Consider the following 20,491-nt stretch of genomic DNA (forward strand, 5'->3'; position numbering starts at 1 on the left):
TAAGATCACGAAAGTGTCTGCCGGACCGAACTCCAGGCAAGAGTCGCTAACAGAGAACGCTTGCAGGTCCCCGACCCTCTTGATGGAGGCGAGCGCGATCAGCAATGCGGTCTTGAGAGAGAGGGCCCTGAGTCCAACTGAGTCTAGCAGCTCGAAGGGGGGTCTCTGGAGTCCCGTGAGGACAACCGAGAGATCCCAGGAGAGGAACAGGTTAGGCCGGGAGGGAGTCAACCTCCGGGCACCTTTTAGGAACCTGACAATTAAGTCGTGCTTACCAAGAGACTTGCCATCTACCGTGTCGTAGTGGGCCACGATAGCGGCGACATACACCTTGAGGGTGGAGGGGGACAGCCTCCTCTCCAGCCTCTCCTGTAGAAACATGAGCACTGACCTAACCGCGCACTTCTGTGGGTCTTCGGCTCGGGAAGAACACCAGTCTGTGAACAGACGCCACTTTAGGGTGTAAAGATGCCTGGTCGAAGGGGCTCTGGCTTGGTTTATAGTGTCTATGACGGCCGGTGGTAGGCCGGCTAGATCTTCCGCGTCCCGTCCAGGGGCCAGACGTGGAGGTTCCAGAGGTCTGGGTGCGGATGCCAGAGCGTGCCCCGTCCCTGAGAAAGAAGATCCTTCCTCAGGGGAATTCGCCAGGGAGTAACTTGATAACTTTCACCTTGTGCGTGTCGTGGCGCCATGCTCGTCTCGGAACTCGAGTCTGGAGCCAGTGCTGAAGTGGTCTCATATGCATCAACCCCAGCGGCGCGGCCGCCGCAGAGGATACCATATGCCCCAAGAGCTGTTGGAAATGTTTTAAAGGGACCATGGCGCCTGGCTTGAAGGAAGCGAGGCATTTCAGCACTGACTGAGCACGCTCGTTGGAGAGACGTGCTGTCATTGAGACTGAGTCTAACTCCAAACTGAGAAAAGAGATGCTCTGGATCGGGGTGAGGCTGCTCTTCTCCCAGTTGACCTGAAACCCTAAACGCTTGAGCACCTGGTCTCTGTGTGCGCATAATAATTCCCGCGAGGAGGCCAGAATGAGCCAATCGTCCGAGGAGGAGGTCCGACGCTGGCATCCTCTGGACTTGTCTGAACCGGCCAGCCGGGGAACAGTCGTGGGGCTGAGGGCGGGAGCACCGCATCCAGGGAGTTGGGGACTGTTGAGGCCTGAAAGCAGAGTGCCGTGAGAACGGCATTTGTGGGCCATGTGACCCAGAGGTAAAGGAAATAGCTCTTATAAGGAAAAAAGAACTTGAAAGAGATCTTTAATATCTGCACTGTCGAAGCGCTCAGGGGCAGGAAGTGCACAGCCGTGCAACCAGGAGAAAGCCGCTGTTGTGTGCCGTAAGATCAATCAACATGCAGCAGAGGGATAGCAGGAACTCGGTGTGTACACGCAGCAGTTGCAGACATGACCATCGGCTCCGAATAAATTTTCTGAATGAACTCCCGTATTTGCGCCGCTTAAATACCCGTATGTCCGGGGGCGGGACATGCAAATACTGGTTGCCAACTCTCATTGGCCTTTTTCATATTTCAGAGGTAAATATCAGCGCTCAAGAGAGACCCCTAGTGTCGCTTCTCTGACACAACGTGGAGAGAGCGACAGAAGGGGAACTCCAGGTTTCTGCCAAATGCATAAATGTAAATGTAAATTGAAAGATCACATGAACTAGATTAATTAACATCTCTGTTGTTTGGTTAAGCATGTTTTCCGATTTATTTATTTATTTGTTTTTCATCTTAAGTTTAGCAAGCTCTCTGAAAATGTTCTCGGAGAAATGTGCCTTGCCTTTTAAAAAATCACAAAAACCATCTAACTTGATATGAGTGATTTCACTGCTGGTTGCATCCTACAATTATACTTGTGAAAGATGTGTAGAATGTAATTGTAAAATTTGTATCATTATTAAATACACTTTTCTCTTAAAACATGACATAATCTATAATATTTATAATGTATTACTATGTGCAAAAGAAGATTCAAATGTTAAAACATGCAGTGATGCTATCCAACATCTCCTCAGGCCAGAAACTTTAATGAATTTGGTCATCTGTTGGTAAAACAGTGTGACTAATACCACAGAGAGTTCTTGTTTACTCTGTGAATGAGATCAGCATGTGTCAGCGCAGAGTCTGTGAAAGTAAAAAGGTAAAAGCTCTTTGTATAGAGCCTGCACAGTAACCATCACTAAAGACATGCTGCTGTCCATCAAAGTTCTTCTTTCTCAGAGGTGACACTTAAACTTTACAAGGCCCATCTGCACCATAAATCTACATCTGTTCACACTTTACAACATTTTCGTCTTGATTTCAAAGAATAAAATGGTGTCTGTGTATTTAAGAAGGAGTGCAGATGCTCCAGTGTCCAGGCAGTAGCTGTCAGTCATGGTGAAGTGGAGGAAGCTCTCTTTTGTTTTGAATGTACACAACCGTTCAAAAGTTCGGTCATTTGACTGAAATGTTTCTCATGTTCTTAAAAAACGTTTGATCTGAAGGCGTATGCTTAAATGTATGAAATTAGTTTTGTAGACAAAAATGTAATTGTGCCAACATATTAACTTATTTAATTACAAAACTAAACTTTTATTTAAAAGACTGAATAATTAAGAAAAGAAGCCACTTAGTGCCCAGCCTATAGTAAGCAATATGCTAAAATATAACATGGTTTTGATTTATTTTGGATTTTTTTTAGTCACAACATAATTCCCATATTTCCATTTAAATTATTCCATAGTTTTATGACTTTACTATTAATATAAAATAAATAATAAAGAATGAGTACCGGTCAGTGACCATAAACTTTTGACCTCAATGTGGATAATGTTATGGAAAACATTTAAAAAAAAGTCATCATTAGTGCTGCATAATGATTTGTTGAAAACAAAAATGTTTATGATTCTTGCAAAATAAATAACATCCTGCTGAAGTAAATTACTTAGGCTAAACAGATTTATTATTTAAATAGTTTAAAACCATCTGTAAAGGTGGAACATTATCTGGTGAAGTTCTGAGGGCTGATTTTGACTATGTGTACAGAAACCAGATGTAACATTTTGGTGGGTGATTTAACTTTTCAGTTGCTTGCCCTTTGTTGCCTTAACAACCTTCTATTTCTTAATGGCTTGCATAATTAATTTGGTTTTGCCAAATTACATTTGGGGACCCGTGTTTACATAATCTCCACTGGCTGATTGTGAGCAAATGCCCCCCTTGGGATTTTGTGGTTCTCTAACTGGATACAGGTGCCCCATACAAGAGCAGACTGATCACAGAAATTCAAATTGTATCTGAAATTCTAATCACTGCCCCCAGTGGCCAAATATGGAAGTGTTTTTGAATGTAATGGCAGATTTGAGCTCCATTTTCTGGGTGAAAAGTCCACAGAGTGGTGCCAAAAGAGAGTTGTATTTTTGGTTATAAATTATATAATACAGTCAACAGGAATGCATATTTGATTACATTTACACCCTAAATCTAACCGTCAGTGGAGAATAAATGTCATTTCAGAGCTAAAATGCAACTTGAACACAATTACTCTAGAACCTGTGTCTGACAAGTTCAATCCAACATGATTGCATGAGAATTCACATTTATTCATGTAAAGAGTAGTTCTAGCAAAACATGTTTTTCCTTTCCTTTTTCCTTTTCTTTCTCCAATTGAGAATTAAGTTTAAAAAATGTAATTGGACTGTTGACTTGTGGGAGAAACCAATTAAATTTTACTCAGTTATAACACACCCTCTCACCCACATGCCACTCGAAGATGATGTAAGACAGCCTGTCATTGGATCACAGTAAGTGCAATTTACTTTATATTATTGGATCTACGAATCCCACGCATAAGAAACAGATGCAAAGCATATAAGAAAATTGTGGCTCGTTCACTGTTGCAGTGAAATGCAGAACATGGCCCTACCTGAGCGTGCACAGTGATATGTGTTCAGGAAGGGAGCTGGTAATCATGATGCTGTCAAAAGAACCAGCCTCACGATCTGCGGCCAATAATATCAGATTGCAGATCCAATAATATCATGTAAACTGCTTGTACCATCGTCCAATGACAGGCCATCTTACATCCTCTTCGAGTGGCATGTGGGAGAGAGGGTGTGTCTTATAACTGAGTCAAAATGTCATTGATTGCTCCCACGAGACAACAGTTCAATGGCATTTTTTTTTTACTTGATTCTCAATTGGAAAAAGAAAAGGAAAGGAAAAGCAAAACATAAAAGATAAGCCATTGGCAAATGTATGAGGATAATTTTTTCAATTGGCACTCATGGGACTCATTGGGGCAGCTGTGGCTCAGTTGGTTGAGTGTGTCGGCCACTAATCGCAGGGTTGGAGGTTCATATCCTGGCCCACACGACTCCATATGCCAAAGTGTCCTTGGGCTAGCACCTTGCATGGCAGCTCTGCCGCCATTGGTGTATGAATGTGTGTGTGAATGGGTGAATAAGTCACAGTGTTAAGTGCTTTGAATACCGTTAAGGTTAAAAAGGTGCTATATAAGTGCAGACCATTTACAATTCAACAGGTATGGATTGACAAATGGAAAAAGAAAAGGAAAAGTCAAAAAATAAAGAAAAGCAAATGGATAAAGAAAAGAAATTGTCTGCTTTTTAAAACACGATTTAAAAGATGCATTTAAAAATGACTTATTAATGTGCTGTTTTATTGCTAAATATAAGTACATTGTAAAACATGAATTAAACATTCACATTCAAATGTGTCTATTTATTTGTCCATTTACAAATTGTTTTATTTATTAAAAAATGTATTTTCAAATTAATAGATTGATAATTTATTCCTTCATTCGTTTTTAAATGCCACTCCTGGGCTTCCATATCCACTCTCTGTAATAGCCGTAATAGCCATAACTAACACACAAAAAACAACAACTCTTTGGCTCAACTCGATTCATTCAGGGACAGTGGTCCCACATGCTTGAAATTAGTTTTCTTAAATTAATTTTGATTGAAATACTTACCTAATTGAATCAAGAAAATTCTACGAAATTTGACATGTCAAGGTAACTCAGATTAAACTCTTTTAATGATATGCTAGCTAGTGCATGAAATGTTAGCATAATAAACACATGCTAGTGAGAAGCACTACTGAGTTCAACTTGGCCACTAAAGGCCCTTTCCCACTGCAGGAATTAAAGCTTGTTTTATGCACATGAGGAACTATAGGTCCTCTTAACCATTTAGAGGGACTTTTTAGCTGCTACTAAATTACTTTTTGGGTGAAGAGGTACTGTGGGAGGTGCTGCAACCTATTGGTTTTTCGTTTGTACATTTGTAGCATTTTCTAGCCTGCCACTCAGAAGATTGCACAAATTTTCCAATCCCCTTAAAGGGATAGATAGGGACCCAAATCTGGAAATTATCTTACCCTCATGCCAACCTGAGATGTGTATGACACAATTTTTATTTTCTTAAAACCATAACACAAACACAACTATATACTATACCAGGGTACATATAACAGAATTCCCAACAAACAAAGTTTTTTAGAAAAATATCTAAGATCTGTAGGTCCATACAATGCAAGTAAATGGTGATCAGACCTTTGTAGCTCCAAAATCACATAAAGGAAACATAAAAGTAATCCATATGACTCCAGTGGTTAAATCCATATCTTTAGAAGCAATATAATAGGTGTTGATGAGAAACAGAACAATATTTAAGTCATTTTTTTACTTTAAATCGCCACTTTCACTTTCAGAAAGTGAAACTAAACAGCACTGCATGTGGCTTTCAGATGCAAAAGTGAAAATGTTGTTGTGATTTACAGTAAAAATGGACTTAAACATTGATCTGTTTCTCACCCACACCTATCATATATCTTCTGAAAACATGGATTTAAACACTGGAGTCTTATGGCTTACTTTTAAGCTGCCTTTATGTGCTTTTTATAGCATCTAAATGTTGGCCCCTATTGACTTGCATTGTATGGACCTACAGAGCTGAAATACGGATCAAGCTTAAATGTCCTTTGTCACTTTACCCATATTCACCCTATATTATAAAATTTGCAACATATACAATCCACATTAAACATGAAAATTCCACTAGACAGAGGTAACACAAGACTGCCCTGAGAATATAAATTATATTAGACTTTTTAAATTACATCAGTAAAAACTCAGCTTTGGCAGCCATAAACAATACTAAAACTAAAATAAAACTTAACTAACTGAAACTACAAAACACAGAAAACGAAAACTAAACTAAAACTAATAGACAAACTGTGAAAAATAACAAAAACGAAATGTTATGACAAAATAAATATAAACTAGAAATAAAAAATAAATTAAAAATCCAAAACTATAATAACACTGGTTAAATGAACTAATTTAAGTTCCCTTGTTTAAATGACTTTTCTCAGAAATATGAACATAGGAGGATTGCGTAAGACTGACAATAGTGAAAGTAATTTGTTTTGAGAACTGTCAAATCCAGCACTGATTTCTCAAGAAGCATTACGACAGGTTTTAACAGCAGTGATGTCAAATATTAATTGGATTTCACGTGTCTTGTGAACAATTACGACATGCCATATCCATATATACATCTGTAATTTATTTGTTGAAATATGACAGCACCTGCACAGATTGCTTCAGGAGTTGATTTTCAAAAATTAATAACTTTAATTCCAATCTCTATCGCACTCAGCTATTGTGTGCTGCCAGGAAGCACATCAAATGCAGCACATATTGTTTGGACAACTTTTGTACTGCCATTTGACATTTTAAATGTTTTAAATAAATTACTGTGATAAATGTATCTTGCCTCTTACATTTTTATTATGGTTACAAAATGGTTTGGATTAGATTTAGGGGGGTGGGATTAGCAGCTCTAAGTATATATATATATATAAATTAGTATATTGTAACAAAAATGATTGGTGCTTTACATTAATTTGCTTGTTACACTTTTTATTGTCACGATTCCCTTGTTGTCTGCCCTGTGTTTCACTTGTCTTTGTCTAAAACTACACTTCCCACAATTCCTGGATCTCATCACTGCCAGCACTCTGTCATTGTTTTCACCTGACTGTCATTTTTGATCATCCTGTGTCTGTGTATATAAACCCTGTTTGTTCTCTACTCCGTGTCGATCGTTGAATGTTACGTGTGTTTATCTCGTGGTTAATGTTTCGCTGTTCATGTCTACGCCGTTACCCTTCCAGCTGTGTTCATCCCGCCGTGTTTCCCTAGTTCCGTGTTCTTCCGATGTTTTCTTGTTTTAATTTCAGTTTTCCCATTGTGGATGTTTCTTTTGTTCCTGTTTGTTTGTTTTCACTCTTTTCTTAATAAAACCCGCATTTAGATCCCACTCCTTGTCTGTTATAAATTATAACATTTATATTGTTGAAAAGTGGTGATGTTTAAGGGTAGAGTTCAGGGATCAAAAATATACATAAAATAGTAAAATGTACAAATGTATTTATTTATTTCTTATTTACAAATGTACAAATATTGTTATTTACTAGCGTTTTACCAAACGTGCAAATATGTATGTAAGATCAGGTGGCACTGTCATTACCGCTACAGTAAATGATGAACACATTTGAATTCTTGGCAGTAATCTTGCAGAATGGGTTCGATTTCAGAGGATAGGCATTCAGAAACAACATGCTGAGTTCCTGTGCAATCATGTTGTGAGGTAACTTGTTCTATGTAGAATAACACAGCTTTATATCACTGTAGCCTTTAATAACATGTAAGTGAACTTGATTTTAAACATATTTTTCAAAAGTACTGTTACTTTCTTTAGGGTAAACTTTTTAATGAGGAAAAAAATTACTCATTTAACCTTTAAGTTGGGAATTGATGCTCTGCTTGTTTATATACAGAAAGAAAATCTCTCTGGTAGCTTTTTTTCAACAGATGCCAGCCACCCAACCCCATCCCCCCATGATGGGTTGAACTCTGTCTGAGTCAAAGAAATAAAGAGTGAAGAAGGAGAGAGAGAGAGAGAGAGAGAGAGAGTGAGAGAGAGAGACCTATTCAGCTGAGCACAGGTTGTTGCCAGATCTGTGTTTGATTAGCCGTTGTGGCCGCGCTCTGTTCTAAATTAACTCCACTGTCATTTATTTTGAGGAGTTTTTATTCTGGGAGGTTTAAAAAGAAACAGGAGGGGCTATCAGCCAACCGACATACATTCTCAGCCTCAACAGAGACTCACTGATGTGAATGTGCTCAGGCACTTTTGTGTTATTGTACACTTTATCAACAGATCACCAGTTTTTCTCAGCAAAATTAAAGAATTAAGTTGCCAAATGTTCTGGATTTGCTTACATGACATGCCCTGTTATGGCATTTTACTATCCAAAACCCAAAATGTAATATTGGGTTTATGGGAAACAGACTTAGCTGGTCTGGTCAGCAACAGATTACTTTGCACAGGCAAAAATCCAAACAGAATGTCATTAATTCCATTCTAGTACATTTTAGCATCATACGCTGAAATCAAAACACTTGAGCTTATCTGTTCCGGATCATTTGATTGGATGTATTCAAAGTTTAGAAGAGGTAATGGACTTTAATTGTTCTAATTTAGAGTGGAAAGTACGAGCAATGGTCGTTCCTGCTGGCATTTCTGTAGGGTGTCCAGCTGTGTGTATTGGACATAAGGGCAGCTTGGGGTGAATCAGTGCTCTGGCATAAGTTGAAACTTTCCTGCTCCTGTGTGGCAGGCCTCCATAAAATCCTATCCAGATTTCTTCAAGTTCTAATCATGATGAAGAGGGCAGGAATCCACAGGAGGTGCTCCACTTAACACCAATTTGCCTCCCTGCAGGTGCTCTTTGATGTGGCCATCATAGGGAAGAGGTAGGGAGTCATAAATTATTGAACTTTCTAAGTTACCCCATCATTACACGGCCACATGGACCAGGCTCGGCAACCTTTCCAGTCCAGAGGTCGTAAACCCACCACAGGCTACACAAACAGGACCATGAAGGACCACAGAAGAAATTTGACCTCGCAATCACTTGAGTTAGCAATGACACATACATGGAATATTTCACTCATTCTAGAACAGAAAGGCTACAACAACAAAATAGTTGTCATTGGATTTTTTTTGTATGCTTGTTTATTTGTTTGTTTGTTTTCATCGACTTAATTTAAACTTTTCACATTACACACACATTATTCCTGTTCAGAATGTTTATATCATTCTAGCACAGAAAAAATAGCCTTTGTTGGATTTATCCAATTAAACATAAACATTATTACAAACAATTTAATATCATTTATTTAATATTCTTAACATTTAAAACAAAAAATAATAATAAGTATTACAGACTGACATATCACGGATGTTCACAATGATAAAAATTCCCCAAAAATTAGGACAACTTTTAATGGCTGCTGCCACCAGTGAGGCGTGCAGAGCAAAACCGTCTGAATAGAGCTTAGCGTTCCATTGCAAGTCTTTCCCCCTTCAGCTATAGAAGCAAATTAAAAATCATGTCATGTTCCCATGTCTTGAAAGGATTGTAGTGCCAGTTGGCAAGTTGAGGGTGTGGACAAAGCCCCTTCCCTTTCAATGAGCAAGACCACTGGCCTCAGCAAAAAAAAAAAAAAAAAACTTTACACAGTACATTACATCAGATACGTTTTATGTATACAGTGTTAACAAATATAATACAGAACAATGAAAAGAGCTGTTATAAATTTATATTCATAGTGTGGGTGTTATACTGTTGTTGGCAAACACAGTAAAAAGCAGGATAAAGTAGTCACAGTGAGAATTCATTTTCCATTATCCTCTCTTCTCAAACGATTTTGTAATACTGAAGACTTTGAATAACGTGGTAATGTAATCTTTTTGGCTCTAGGTGTGCAGCAGTATAAACAGGAGAAAAGTGTCTGGCTGGCAAGGCTTTGTTGAAAATGGTGTTGGTGTTGGCCTGACACACACAAAAAGAGCCCTGCTTGTTAGGTCTCAATAAAGAACACAGGAATGAAGCGCAGGGAAAGCTCTTCACTGCATCGAGAGGGGCCATCTACGGATGCTGACAGAATTCGGTTAACCCCTGACTTGTGGCACAAAAGCATCCATTGTAGCAGTAGGCTGGATGTGCATTTTTGGGGCGCTTCGGGTGAATGTAAAATAAGCCTTCTTCTTTCCTTCCCTTTGGAATTGTTTTCACCCCTTTGCTTTCATTTCACACAGAACTTTAGATTCCATTTACCTCTGATTCATTTCCATGCAAGCAAGTTATAATGGTCAAGTACCTCTGAAATAATGTGCTGTATTCAGGAGCAGGTTTATCTTTGAAATGCAGGCCATTGAAACCTGGTTTTCAGCTACGGTGCACTGACTTGAATCCAATTAACACATAATAAACTTTAGTCATGAATGTGTTTGCATAGGATCACAGACTGAGAACATGCTCCAAAATGCACAATTTAGAGTCACAATATTACTAAAACAGTTCATGCTCTGTTCTGTCTTTTTAAAAGCGGTCAGGACATGCATATTTTTTATTTTATTTTCTTCTTTGAGGTTCTCTTATAAAGTTCTTAATCGCCAACAAAAGTATAAAAAGCACCTAACCTGTTTGCTAACCCTAACCGTGTGTGGTGTCGCCGCCTTTTGGTGTTGACCCAGGCCCTTTCTGGAGTAACACCTCCCCGCCCCTTTTGGAGATCTCTGGCCTGCAGCTATAGATAGTTTTGTTAGATTAGGTCATCAAACATGCCCCCGCTGCCATATTGGATGGAAACTCCAGTAAACAAAGCACTGAGTTTCTCAGCAACAAGAGAAATTTGAAAGAAGAGAAATTAGAAACATTGGGACCAAGAAAAACTTTTTTTTTTTTTTTAATTTCTGTTTATATAGAAACATTGGATAATATTTCACAAACATGTTATGAGAAGATAAATATGAATATAAACTTAAAGGAATGTTCAGGGTTCAATATAAGTTAGGCTCAATCGACAGCATTTGTGGCGTAATGTTTATTACCACAAAATTTATTTCAACTATTCCTCCTTTTCTTTAAAAAGCAAAAATCGAGGGTACAGTGAGGCATTTTCAATGGAAGTGAATGGAAACAATGAAAGTGAATGTGGCCAATTTTTGAAAGGATTTAAACACAGAAATGTGAAGCTTATAATTTTATAAAAGCACTTACATTAATTATTATGTTAAATCTCATGTATTATTTGAGCTGTAAAATTGTTTAAATTGTCATTTTTACACTCATTTTAGGGTTTGTTGACATTGCATCATCTTGTACCAAAGTTGTAAAATTGGTTATAACTTTAAAAAAAGGTTTAAAAGTGATTTTATCACACTAAAAATATGTTTACAGGCATATCCTTAATGTCTTGTGGCTATACTTTTGAAACAGTAGGTATTTTTACCGTCACAGTCTGTCTCCCTCGTGTTTCCCAGGACTTTTATTTTGAAGTGTTTCCCATGGACTACGTTACCCAGTATGCACTGCCCTCATCACTGCCATCTGTTCCTCATTGTTCTCACCTGTTTTCCATTCACTCATTAACTCTTGTTTGTATAAATACCCTTTAGTTTTTGTATTCCTTTGTCAGTTCTTGTTTGTTGTTGTTTTGAGTTCCTGTTTGTTGTGTCTGTCATCATTTGAATTAAAGCCAGCAAACAGATCCTACATCCCCTGTCTCGTCTCAGCAACCATTCTTGACATTAACATTCACCCCCCATTCACTTCTATTTTAAGTGTCTCACTGTAACCCAGATTCTTGCTTTTTTTAAGGAAAAGCGGAACGAGTCCAAATACATTTTTGTGGTAATCAATTTTATGCCACTAATGCTGTTGATTGATCTTAACGTGTATTGAACCCAGAACATTTCTTGAACTGTTGCATCTAACTTGTAAAAAAAAGCACTTCTGGTTCTGATATTACACACGTGCTGTGATATCCCCAATAGTTCACGCACACTGTTTGTGATTACACGAGTCAGGAAATATATTCAAGTCTCAAAAATCATAATCTCTATTATAATTTCGTCTATGTGGATGGGTGCTGGGCATTGCACTCCATTTTAAATGTGCAGTTAACTTTTATTTTGTATAGATTTAAATCTGATGTATGCTGTTAGAACTGTTCAAAGAATACATATAAAACTGTTCAACAGTCTTCTTGTGTAATAATTACTTTTCTGTTTATTATCATTTACACATTCTTAGCATATTGCATTCATAATCCAAGAAGGCTCTCTTTATTCATAGACACATTGATACCCACTGTGTTTACAATAACTGAGATTGTTTACTCTGGACTTTAGAAACGAGACCCAGCCAAGTTTGTATGTCCTTGAAAGTAACATTATCACTTGAAAATAAATGTGACACACTGAAACACTTAAACATTTTGGAGTCTTCATTAAATAAGAGCCTACACACAAGATATTAATGCAAGCTTGCGTGCTGATGGTACTGACCACCTGAATGCTTTATGTATACATGGTACAGATTGCTAGTAGGTTCGAGGTTCCAATTATTGTCATTCAACATGTATATACTGTAGGTATTCAAGGGATAAATGTATTTTACTATAGGCCCAAGATGGTAACAGAAGAACACTTACAAATGGAAGCATGGGCGGAAATCGCGTGGGGGGGGGTCAGGAACCCCCTATCTGAGGGTTGTCCCCCCCCTAAAATATCATTAAAATATGTGTATTGTAAATAATATAATGATATATTCTTAAAATAATTGTTTAAGAAATAAAATCATACAAATGCAAACGGGGCAACAACAAAAAAAACCTTGGTGTCCCCTTCAAAAATTGCTCTTGAGAATTGTTATGTTTATTGTCCCCCCCAACATTTTGATGAAATTTTCGCCCCTGAATGGAAGGAACAGCCAGGTAAACATATCCGTGCCATTAGACTACCTTAGCCTTAAACTGACCACCACTAGTCTGAATTACTTCTGTAACAATGGGAGAATATATCCTTACAAGTCTACTCAGCAGTCATTGAGTCTATCCTCTGCACTTCAATAACTGTCTGGTTTGGTTCAGCTATGAAATCGGACATCTGGAGACTACAAAGTACAGTTCAGACTGCTGAGAGGACTATTGGTTGCCTCCTGTCTTCCATTCATGAATTTTACACTTCCACAGAGAGAAAAAAGGCTGGAAATATCACTCTGGTCCCCACTCACCCAGCCCACTACCTTTTTAAACAGTTTCCTTCTGGATGGTGCAACAGATCACTGAGCACCAGAACCATCAGGCACAGGAACAGTTTTTTCCCTCATGCTATCCATCTCATGAATAGTTAAAACTGCCCCATTGAGCAAAAATTATGTGCAATTCACAGTTTAGTCTTTTTATAGTCATCCAACACATCCTACCTCTTCTGCCACTACATTCCCTTGCACTCTATATAACAGATTTATGTTATATATATATATATATATATATTTATCTAGCAATACACTTTCTCACACTGCTCCGGCAGGATCTGTTTTGATTTGTGTCCTCAGACAATATGGAGAAGGCACTTGTTGTGACGGAATATTATCTATACCTACTTGCTCAAATACATCGGTTTTCTGTGTATTTCACTTTTAACACACACCCACTGTAATGATTGGCTGCCATTGTTGAAAAGCAAACGCCCTCCAGCCATTATAAGTGTGGAACTGTATTTTCCAAGAATGGAAGAATGAAAACTGGTAAGCAATTTACAAAAAGCAGATGCTATTTTCACCCTGGTGCAAATAGTGGCAGACATTATTTGTGCCCCAACCCTGGTGCAAATAATTGTATATACTAATTGCACCCTGTATCGGACACTATTTGCACCTATATTTAAATGCTAACATACTTGGGCATCACTGCAGTGTGTTTATTGTTTATTTATAGTCTCAGAGACACACTACATTAAACCTAACCTTAACCTTACCTTAGAAAAAATAACCTTGGTTTTACTACAGTAACCACAAAATTAACGAGTGAACGAGTGAGGGAACGAGTGCGATCGACAAACCAGCCTCCAGATCAAACCCTTCTCTGCACTCACCGATATTCACCCTGACCAAGTCACTGTTATGAAATCAACATTTGTATTAATTATTATCTATTATTTGAAATAGTATTAAAGGAAATATTAAGAGTGGAAACAGGAAATCAGATGAGAAAAGAGAGAGAAAAGAATGCAGATTCGAACTGCGGTTGCTAGGACAACAGTACACATTCAGACACCGTCTTTATAGCCCATACCACTGCAGCAACACCTATTGATTAGTTTGTCGTATATATCTGTGGTTACACCAGACTATTGGGGTGCAAATAGCTGCACTGTGTGGCAGAAGTTATTTACACAATAAACACTCCGTTTACAAAATCCTAGGCATTCATTGATATGAACATCTATTCTAATTTATGTAAAGCACATAATCAAACTACAACAGTTGTTCAACTGAAATAACAGTAACACACTATACAAGCTGTAATACTTCAGAAGACATTGATGAAACCACTGGAATCTTATGGACTACTTTTATGTTGGCTCTATTTTATTTTTGGTGATTCAAAGTTCTAGCCACCTTTCACTTGCATTATATGGACCTACAGAGCTGAGATATTCTTCAAAAAATCTTCATTTGTGTTCAGTAGAAGAAAGTCATACACATCTGGGATGGCATGAAGGTGAGTAACTGTCTGATGACAGAATAAAAATTTTTGGGTGAACTAAAGCCCTTTAAATACAGGCAAATAGGCATCCCGACACATACATTTCGGCCAAAATATGAGACATCATGGCTACAATGAGACAGATGAGAAAGCAGGCAGCCTTACTTCCATACATTTCACCACTGTTTTTCATTGCACTCCACGTTCTTCTGCCATATTTAAATAATTTAAACTCAAATCAATATTATGTGAGGAATTATGTATTTCATTGTCGGTAACCAGAAAAGCACCATCTGCTCCCCTTTGGAGAAATGATCATGGTTTATTCTGTGATAAAACGGTAGACTATAATTGCTCACATATCCATCAAACAAAGTTATCCTGACCAGCAAGATAAGACCGGCATTCATTTTATGTCCAATATTGTTGCCACTACTACATCTTTCAATACAAGTTTATTTGCAAAGCTTGAATCCTTGGTTCTCAGAGGAATTCATCCATGAGTCCAAAGAATCCAAACATTTATTCCCACATTGCTTTCAGGTACTTGGTCTGAATTAGCCACACATTCTTAATGTTGGCATCCTTTAGAAGGCCATGGGGACTTAACTTTACTCTTTTTGCTGGATAATGCAAACTACAGTTACAATAGTACCACTTTCAATGTTGAAGTTCCACAATCGTTTGTCAACTCACCATCCATGATGATTACATGTTGTGGATGTGGGAAGTATGCAAATTACATTGCACTGTGATGTCGCAATGTAGCCGATTTCAAAATGAGTCGTGGAAACAATAAATGTTCTTTTTGAATTGGAGAGTAATGTTTGAGTTTTAAAACTTACAGTAAGTTTTTATAATACAATGACCTCTTATATGTCAAAATATCAAGGAAAATGTATTCCTCATGTCATAATCCCTTTGAAATCAGAGCTCAGTGGTAGCAGCCATGGTGTGGTGTAGATTATGGATCCAGTTCTGAGATTCAATAGCCTACTGGAGAAATAGGGATAACAGCATTACCAGTTGTATTTCAATAAGACTAGCCAGCACATTTTAATTGGCCAGTAACCTGTAATACAAGCAACTTGTAATTGAGCAACCTAGGGTGAGACTCATATGAAAACCATCTGCCTCCTGGATAACCTCTTGAATGCTTTCGAAATGTAACAGCACACCACGGAATAGACGGTCTCTCGACAATCTATTCATAAAGGGACAGAGTGGGGTCATACTCAATAACCGTCTGCCTTCACTGGGATGGCAGATAATGATGGTAGTGTAATTGTGCTCAACTAGTGTTGTAGATTTCACAGTAGTTTCACAGAACTAAAGTAATTTAATTTGGATCAAATGTTTGTTGACTAAATTGTGTCACATTGCTCAAAGTAGTAAATTTCAACTACAGCATATATTCATTTTTGAATCATTTTTAAACCAAACCATAGGCATATTATCCTTGTGCAATCAGGCACATGTTTGTTTAGCATAATTTTAACAACACAGGTTATTTGGAACCTTGGTTCCAAAAATAGGTTGCAGATCTGTTAATTTTGCTAGGGTTGCATGCAGCACTGAGAGAAAATAAATAGGCTTATCAACATTTTAAAGGGAGGAGAAAATGCTTCCCACATCTTTAATTGTAGACCTTAAAGTCTGTGTATTTAATTAAATGTATCTTGATGCAAATTCATCTGTCACTTTGTACAATGTCCCTTTCAAAGCAAGTCCACTCAGCGGCAATCTTTAGATTGCTCCCAGGTATTTTCTATGGATATAAGCGGTATAAAAGTACGGCTCCTATCTACTTGAATGGGGAAAGACCTAAATCTTCAAAACTGTGGGTCAAGATTATGATCAAAGAACATTATTTCAAATCAGCAGATAATGCGAACAACAATGATTTAATAAACTGTGCTTCTTTAGCTAAGATCATGCTAAAATAAACTCTATTTGGCTAGCTAGTGTGAATGCACATTCTCGAGTTGACTGACATGCGATGTCTGTATTTACTGTAAAAGATTATTAGCTCTTATACCAGTAAGGTGGACTTCATTATCTACATCTGTCATATTGGTTCCTTTCATCCATTCATGTGGCTGTCTTGGGCTAAATAGGCTTTGCTTGGTAGAAACTAGCCAAATCAGGCAGCTGCCAACATGGACAAGTTCAATTTTTATTTTCAGCCTCTGCAATGTTAATCATTTTGCATATTGTTGGGCTTGTGCTGTTCATATTAATATAAATACATTTTGGTGTTTGATTTGTAGGAAATTGTTGCTTGCTTTTATAAGAAGGAATTTTGGTACTGTGATAGGTCGCCTCTTGATAGCAGAGTCTCTCTCCTCAGGCAAAAGCAGTTGAGAACCACTTTTTTAGATCTTTATGAGCAGCAGCTTGTAACAGTCACAAGCCTTTTTACATTCTTTTCTCAAGGTGTAGTTCTACTTCTCATATGAGGGGGTGCTAGATTACTTTAGCACCTGGTATAAATGAAGGTGTGTTGTATAATTAGTTAGTGTTGGAAGGTAGGAAGCATGGCTCACAGATCCCATGGTTTCAAGCCCCATTATAAGTAAGATTCTGTTTTCTTTTCATCTATTTAATTTGTATTCTTGATTATGTCTCTGTATTTGTTTAATTCATTTTTGCAGTATGAGTTTATGTGCTAAAAAGGCTAATATGAGACAATTTTTATGTTCATAGAAGGACTTCTTGTTCCTTGAAGGAAAATGCTTTTTCATTTACAGAGACCACTTCTGCCTTAGCAGACATTTCCTTTGTAAATGTTTGTGCTCTGTGAAGCATTGAGTAACTCATGGACGATACACATCACCTTTGTTGATACAGTTCGGATTTAACACATAGTGGGATAATAAAGATAAGAGCCTTGTGAATTGTTAACCGCACAGACGTGAGCCCCAAACTAAAGGTCCACCTGCCAACACTAGAGTGGTACAATTTATGAAAAAGCCTATGCAAACTGACAAATGGTCACCATCCCTATTATTCAATGCAACAGATATTTCTCAGCAATGATTGACACTAGCAGCACATTGTCTCTCATACAAGAATCTGGCTGGAAACAGTTGAGTAAACAGGAACAGTGTCAGCGAAGTAAGGGTCAATCGTTCATGCAAATGGACAGAAACAAACATAGGAAAGGTGAAATGGCAGTGCGAGGTTCAAGGTCAAAAAATTGCCCTGACTCTGTTTATTTTGAAGGATGCTGATTTTACTGTCCCCTATCAACCTGGGTATGGATTTTTTTTGCTTTCCTCAGGAATCATACGAGATTTAAGAAAACCTCAGTTTGATTACAGTTGTCTTCCACAGATTATGCTGATAGAGACAACACCTTTCCATTTCTAACACATGATTCCACATCAACAGTGCACTTCTTTCTTGCCATGGCTACATGTTCAGTATCCGATGTAGCTCTTCAGACCATTCATCATTTCACCCAGAAAGTTGAAACTATTTAACAGTTCATGTTAATGCTGGAAAATCTGATGTTGGAATGTCCAACCATTTGTTCACAGGAAATTGGACAGTCCAACTTTGTGAAACATTGCATCATAACTACAGATGAGGTACCAGTCAGGAAAGAGCATACAAAGTATCTATTGACAAACAACAATTAATTGACTCAGAAATCAAAGAGCTTCTAGCCAAAAAGATAATTCTTCCATCTGTCTCACCTTAGACATCACTTGTAGTGGTTGCTCCTAAAAAGAACGGAGGACCGAGACTGTGCATTGACTACAGAGTTCTAAAGGCTAAAACTTACCTCAATGTCTACTCCATGCTACAAATCCAGGATATATTGTTCTCACATTATGAACTTACTTTAGAATGCTCGACCTAAAGAGTGGCTACTGGCAAGTGGAGATGGAGACTGTCAGTTTTTAAAAGACTGCATTTGTACCATCAGCAGGTTTCTACATCTTCCTTTTGGTTTTTAAAGTACGTGGCTGCTTCATTCCAAAGATTAATGGAGCATGTACTGAGGGAAGTACTAGTACTAGTACTAGGTTCTCTCTAGATGAGGGAACTAGTATTGCGTAAGCTAGCTTACGCTACGGGAAAGATTCATCTTTTCTGAGATATTGAAGCCAAAAAATTATCCTTAATTTTGTATCCATTGTCAACGCAGTGCGGCAGCTGCAGACCTTGAGCGGGCTAGCTAGCGAGCTCATTGGTTGCTCTGCGGCAACTGCTGCAGCCTATAGACGAGCTTGGGCGAACTCGCATCCAATGAGAGGCGTCCGCGCTCATTGCATCAAAGCCCGCCAAAAGGGCGTGACTAGAGTGCATATAAGCGTAGTTCAGTAGGCTGGAACCCTGGTTTTCATTGAATGAAGCGAAAAATCGCTCAGTGGCGCGAAGCACGGCCAGTTACGCAATACTCGTTCCCTCATCTAGAGAGAACCGAGGTTACGTTAGTAACCGATTCGTTCTCTTACGAGAGGTTCTCTCGTATTGCGTAAGCTAGCTTACGCTACGGGAACCCTTTGTCAACGCCATGTGCGCCGAGCATCCACTGCATGAGCCCCAGGGAATTAAGGGGGACCCGGGGGAGCCCTTGTGAGTGGGGAATTAATATTTGGCCGGCAAGCGTGCGGGCCAGTGTGTGTGTGTGTAGTACATAAGCACATAGATAGAGCGGCGGTGCCGGTCTGTGTGGACTGTGTCCCATTAATGCAGCTCACCAGGGGAGCTGTAGCGTATTAAACCGCTAGCAGTTTAGCCTGCAGAGCGGGTACTTCCAGATTGTAAAATCTGACAAAGGTGGAGGGAAGCCCAGCCCGCTGCCACACATATGTCGTGAATGGAAATCCCGCTGGACCATGCCCACGAGGAGGCCATGCCTCTAGTGGAGTGAGCCTTAATGCCTAGCGGGCATGGTAGGTCTTTGACGCCGCACGCGGCAGCAATAGCGTCCACTATCCATCTGGACAGTGTCTGTTTCGAGGCGCGAGACCTTTGGTGCGCCCTCGAGCCAAACGAAAAGCTGCTCGGAGCTTCTGAAAGATGCGGAGCGCGCAGTATACAATCTCAGTGCTCTGACTGGGCAAAGGAGATTGGCGTCGCGTTCGCTATCAGATGCTGGTAGCGCCGACAAGGAAATGATCTGTGCTCTGAAAGGAGTACCGACCACCTTGGGGACGTAGCCGTGTCTAGGCTTTAAAATGACCTTGGAGTCACTTGGTCCAAACTCAAGACACGCAGCGCTGACAGATAGCGCGTGAAGGTCTCCCACCCGTTTAACTGATGATAGGGCAGTTAGAAAAGCGGTTTTAAATGAGAGGTGTTTCACATCCACGGATTGAAGCGGTTCGAAAGGGGGCTTTCATAGCTCGAGAACTATAGAAAGGTCCCAGATAGGAACCGATGAGGGCGCGGAGGGTTCATCCTTCTAGCTCCCCTGAGGAAGCGGATGACCAGCTCGTTTTACCCTGTGACTGGCCGTGCAGGGTTCAGCGAACGCCGCGACGGCCGCCACGCATAATTTGAGCGTGGATGGGGATCTGCCCTTATCCAGCAGCTCTTGTAAAAACACGAGCAGCGGCGACACCCCACATGTCCGTGGGTCCATGTCTCTGTCGGTGCACCATTTTGAAAACACAGACCATTATGACGCATAGAGTCTTCTCGTGGAGGGGCTCTAGCATGTATGATGGTGTTTATTACTCCTTCTGGCAAAGCGACGGGTAGTCGTTGATCACCCGCGTGTAGCGCCCAGCGCTCTGGGTGGGGGTGCCAGATCGTTCCTCGAGCTTGCGAGGAGATCTGCTCTCACTGGGATTGGCCACGGCGCTGTCAGTGACAGCTGCGTAAGCTCCG

The sequence above is a fragment of the Xyrauchen texanus genome, chromosome 24, assembly GCF_025860055.1.
Source record: "Xyrauchen texanus isolate HMW12.3.18 chromosome 24, RBS_HiC_50CHRs, whole genome shotgun sequence".
NCBI lineage: Eukaryota > Metazoa > Chordata > Actinopteri > Cypriniformes > Catostomidae > Xyrauchen > Xyrauchen texanus.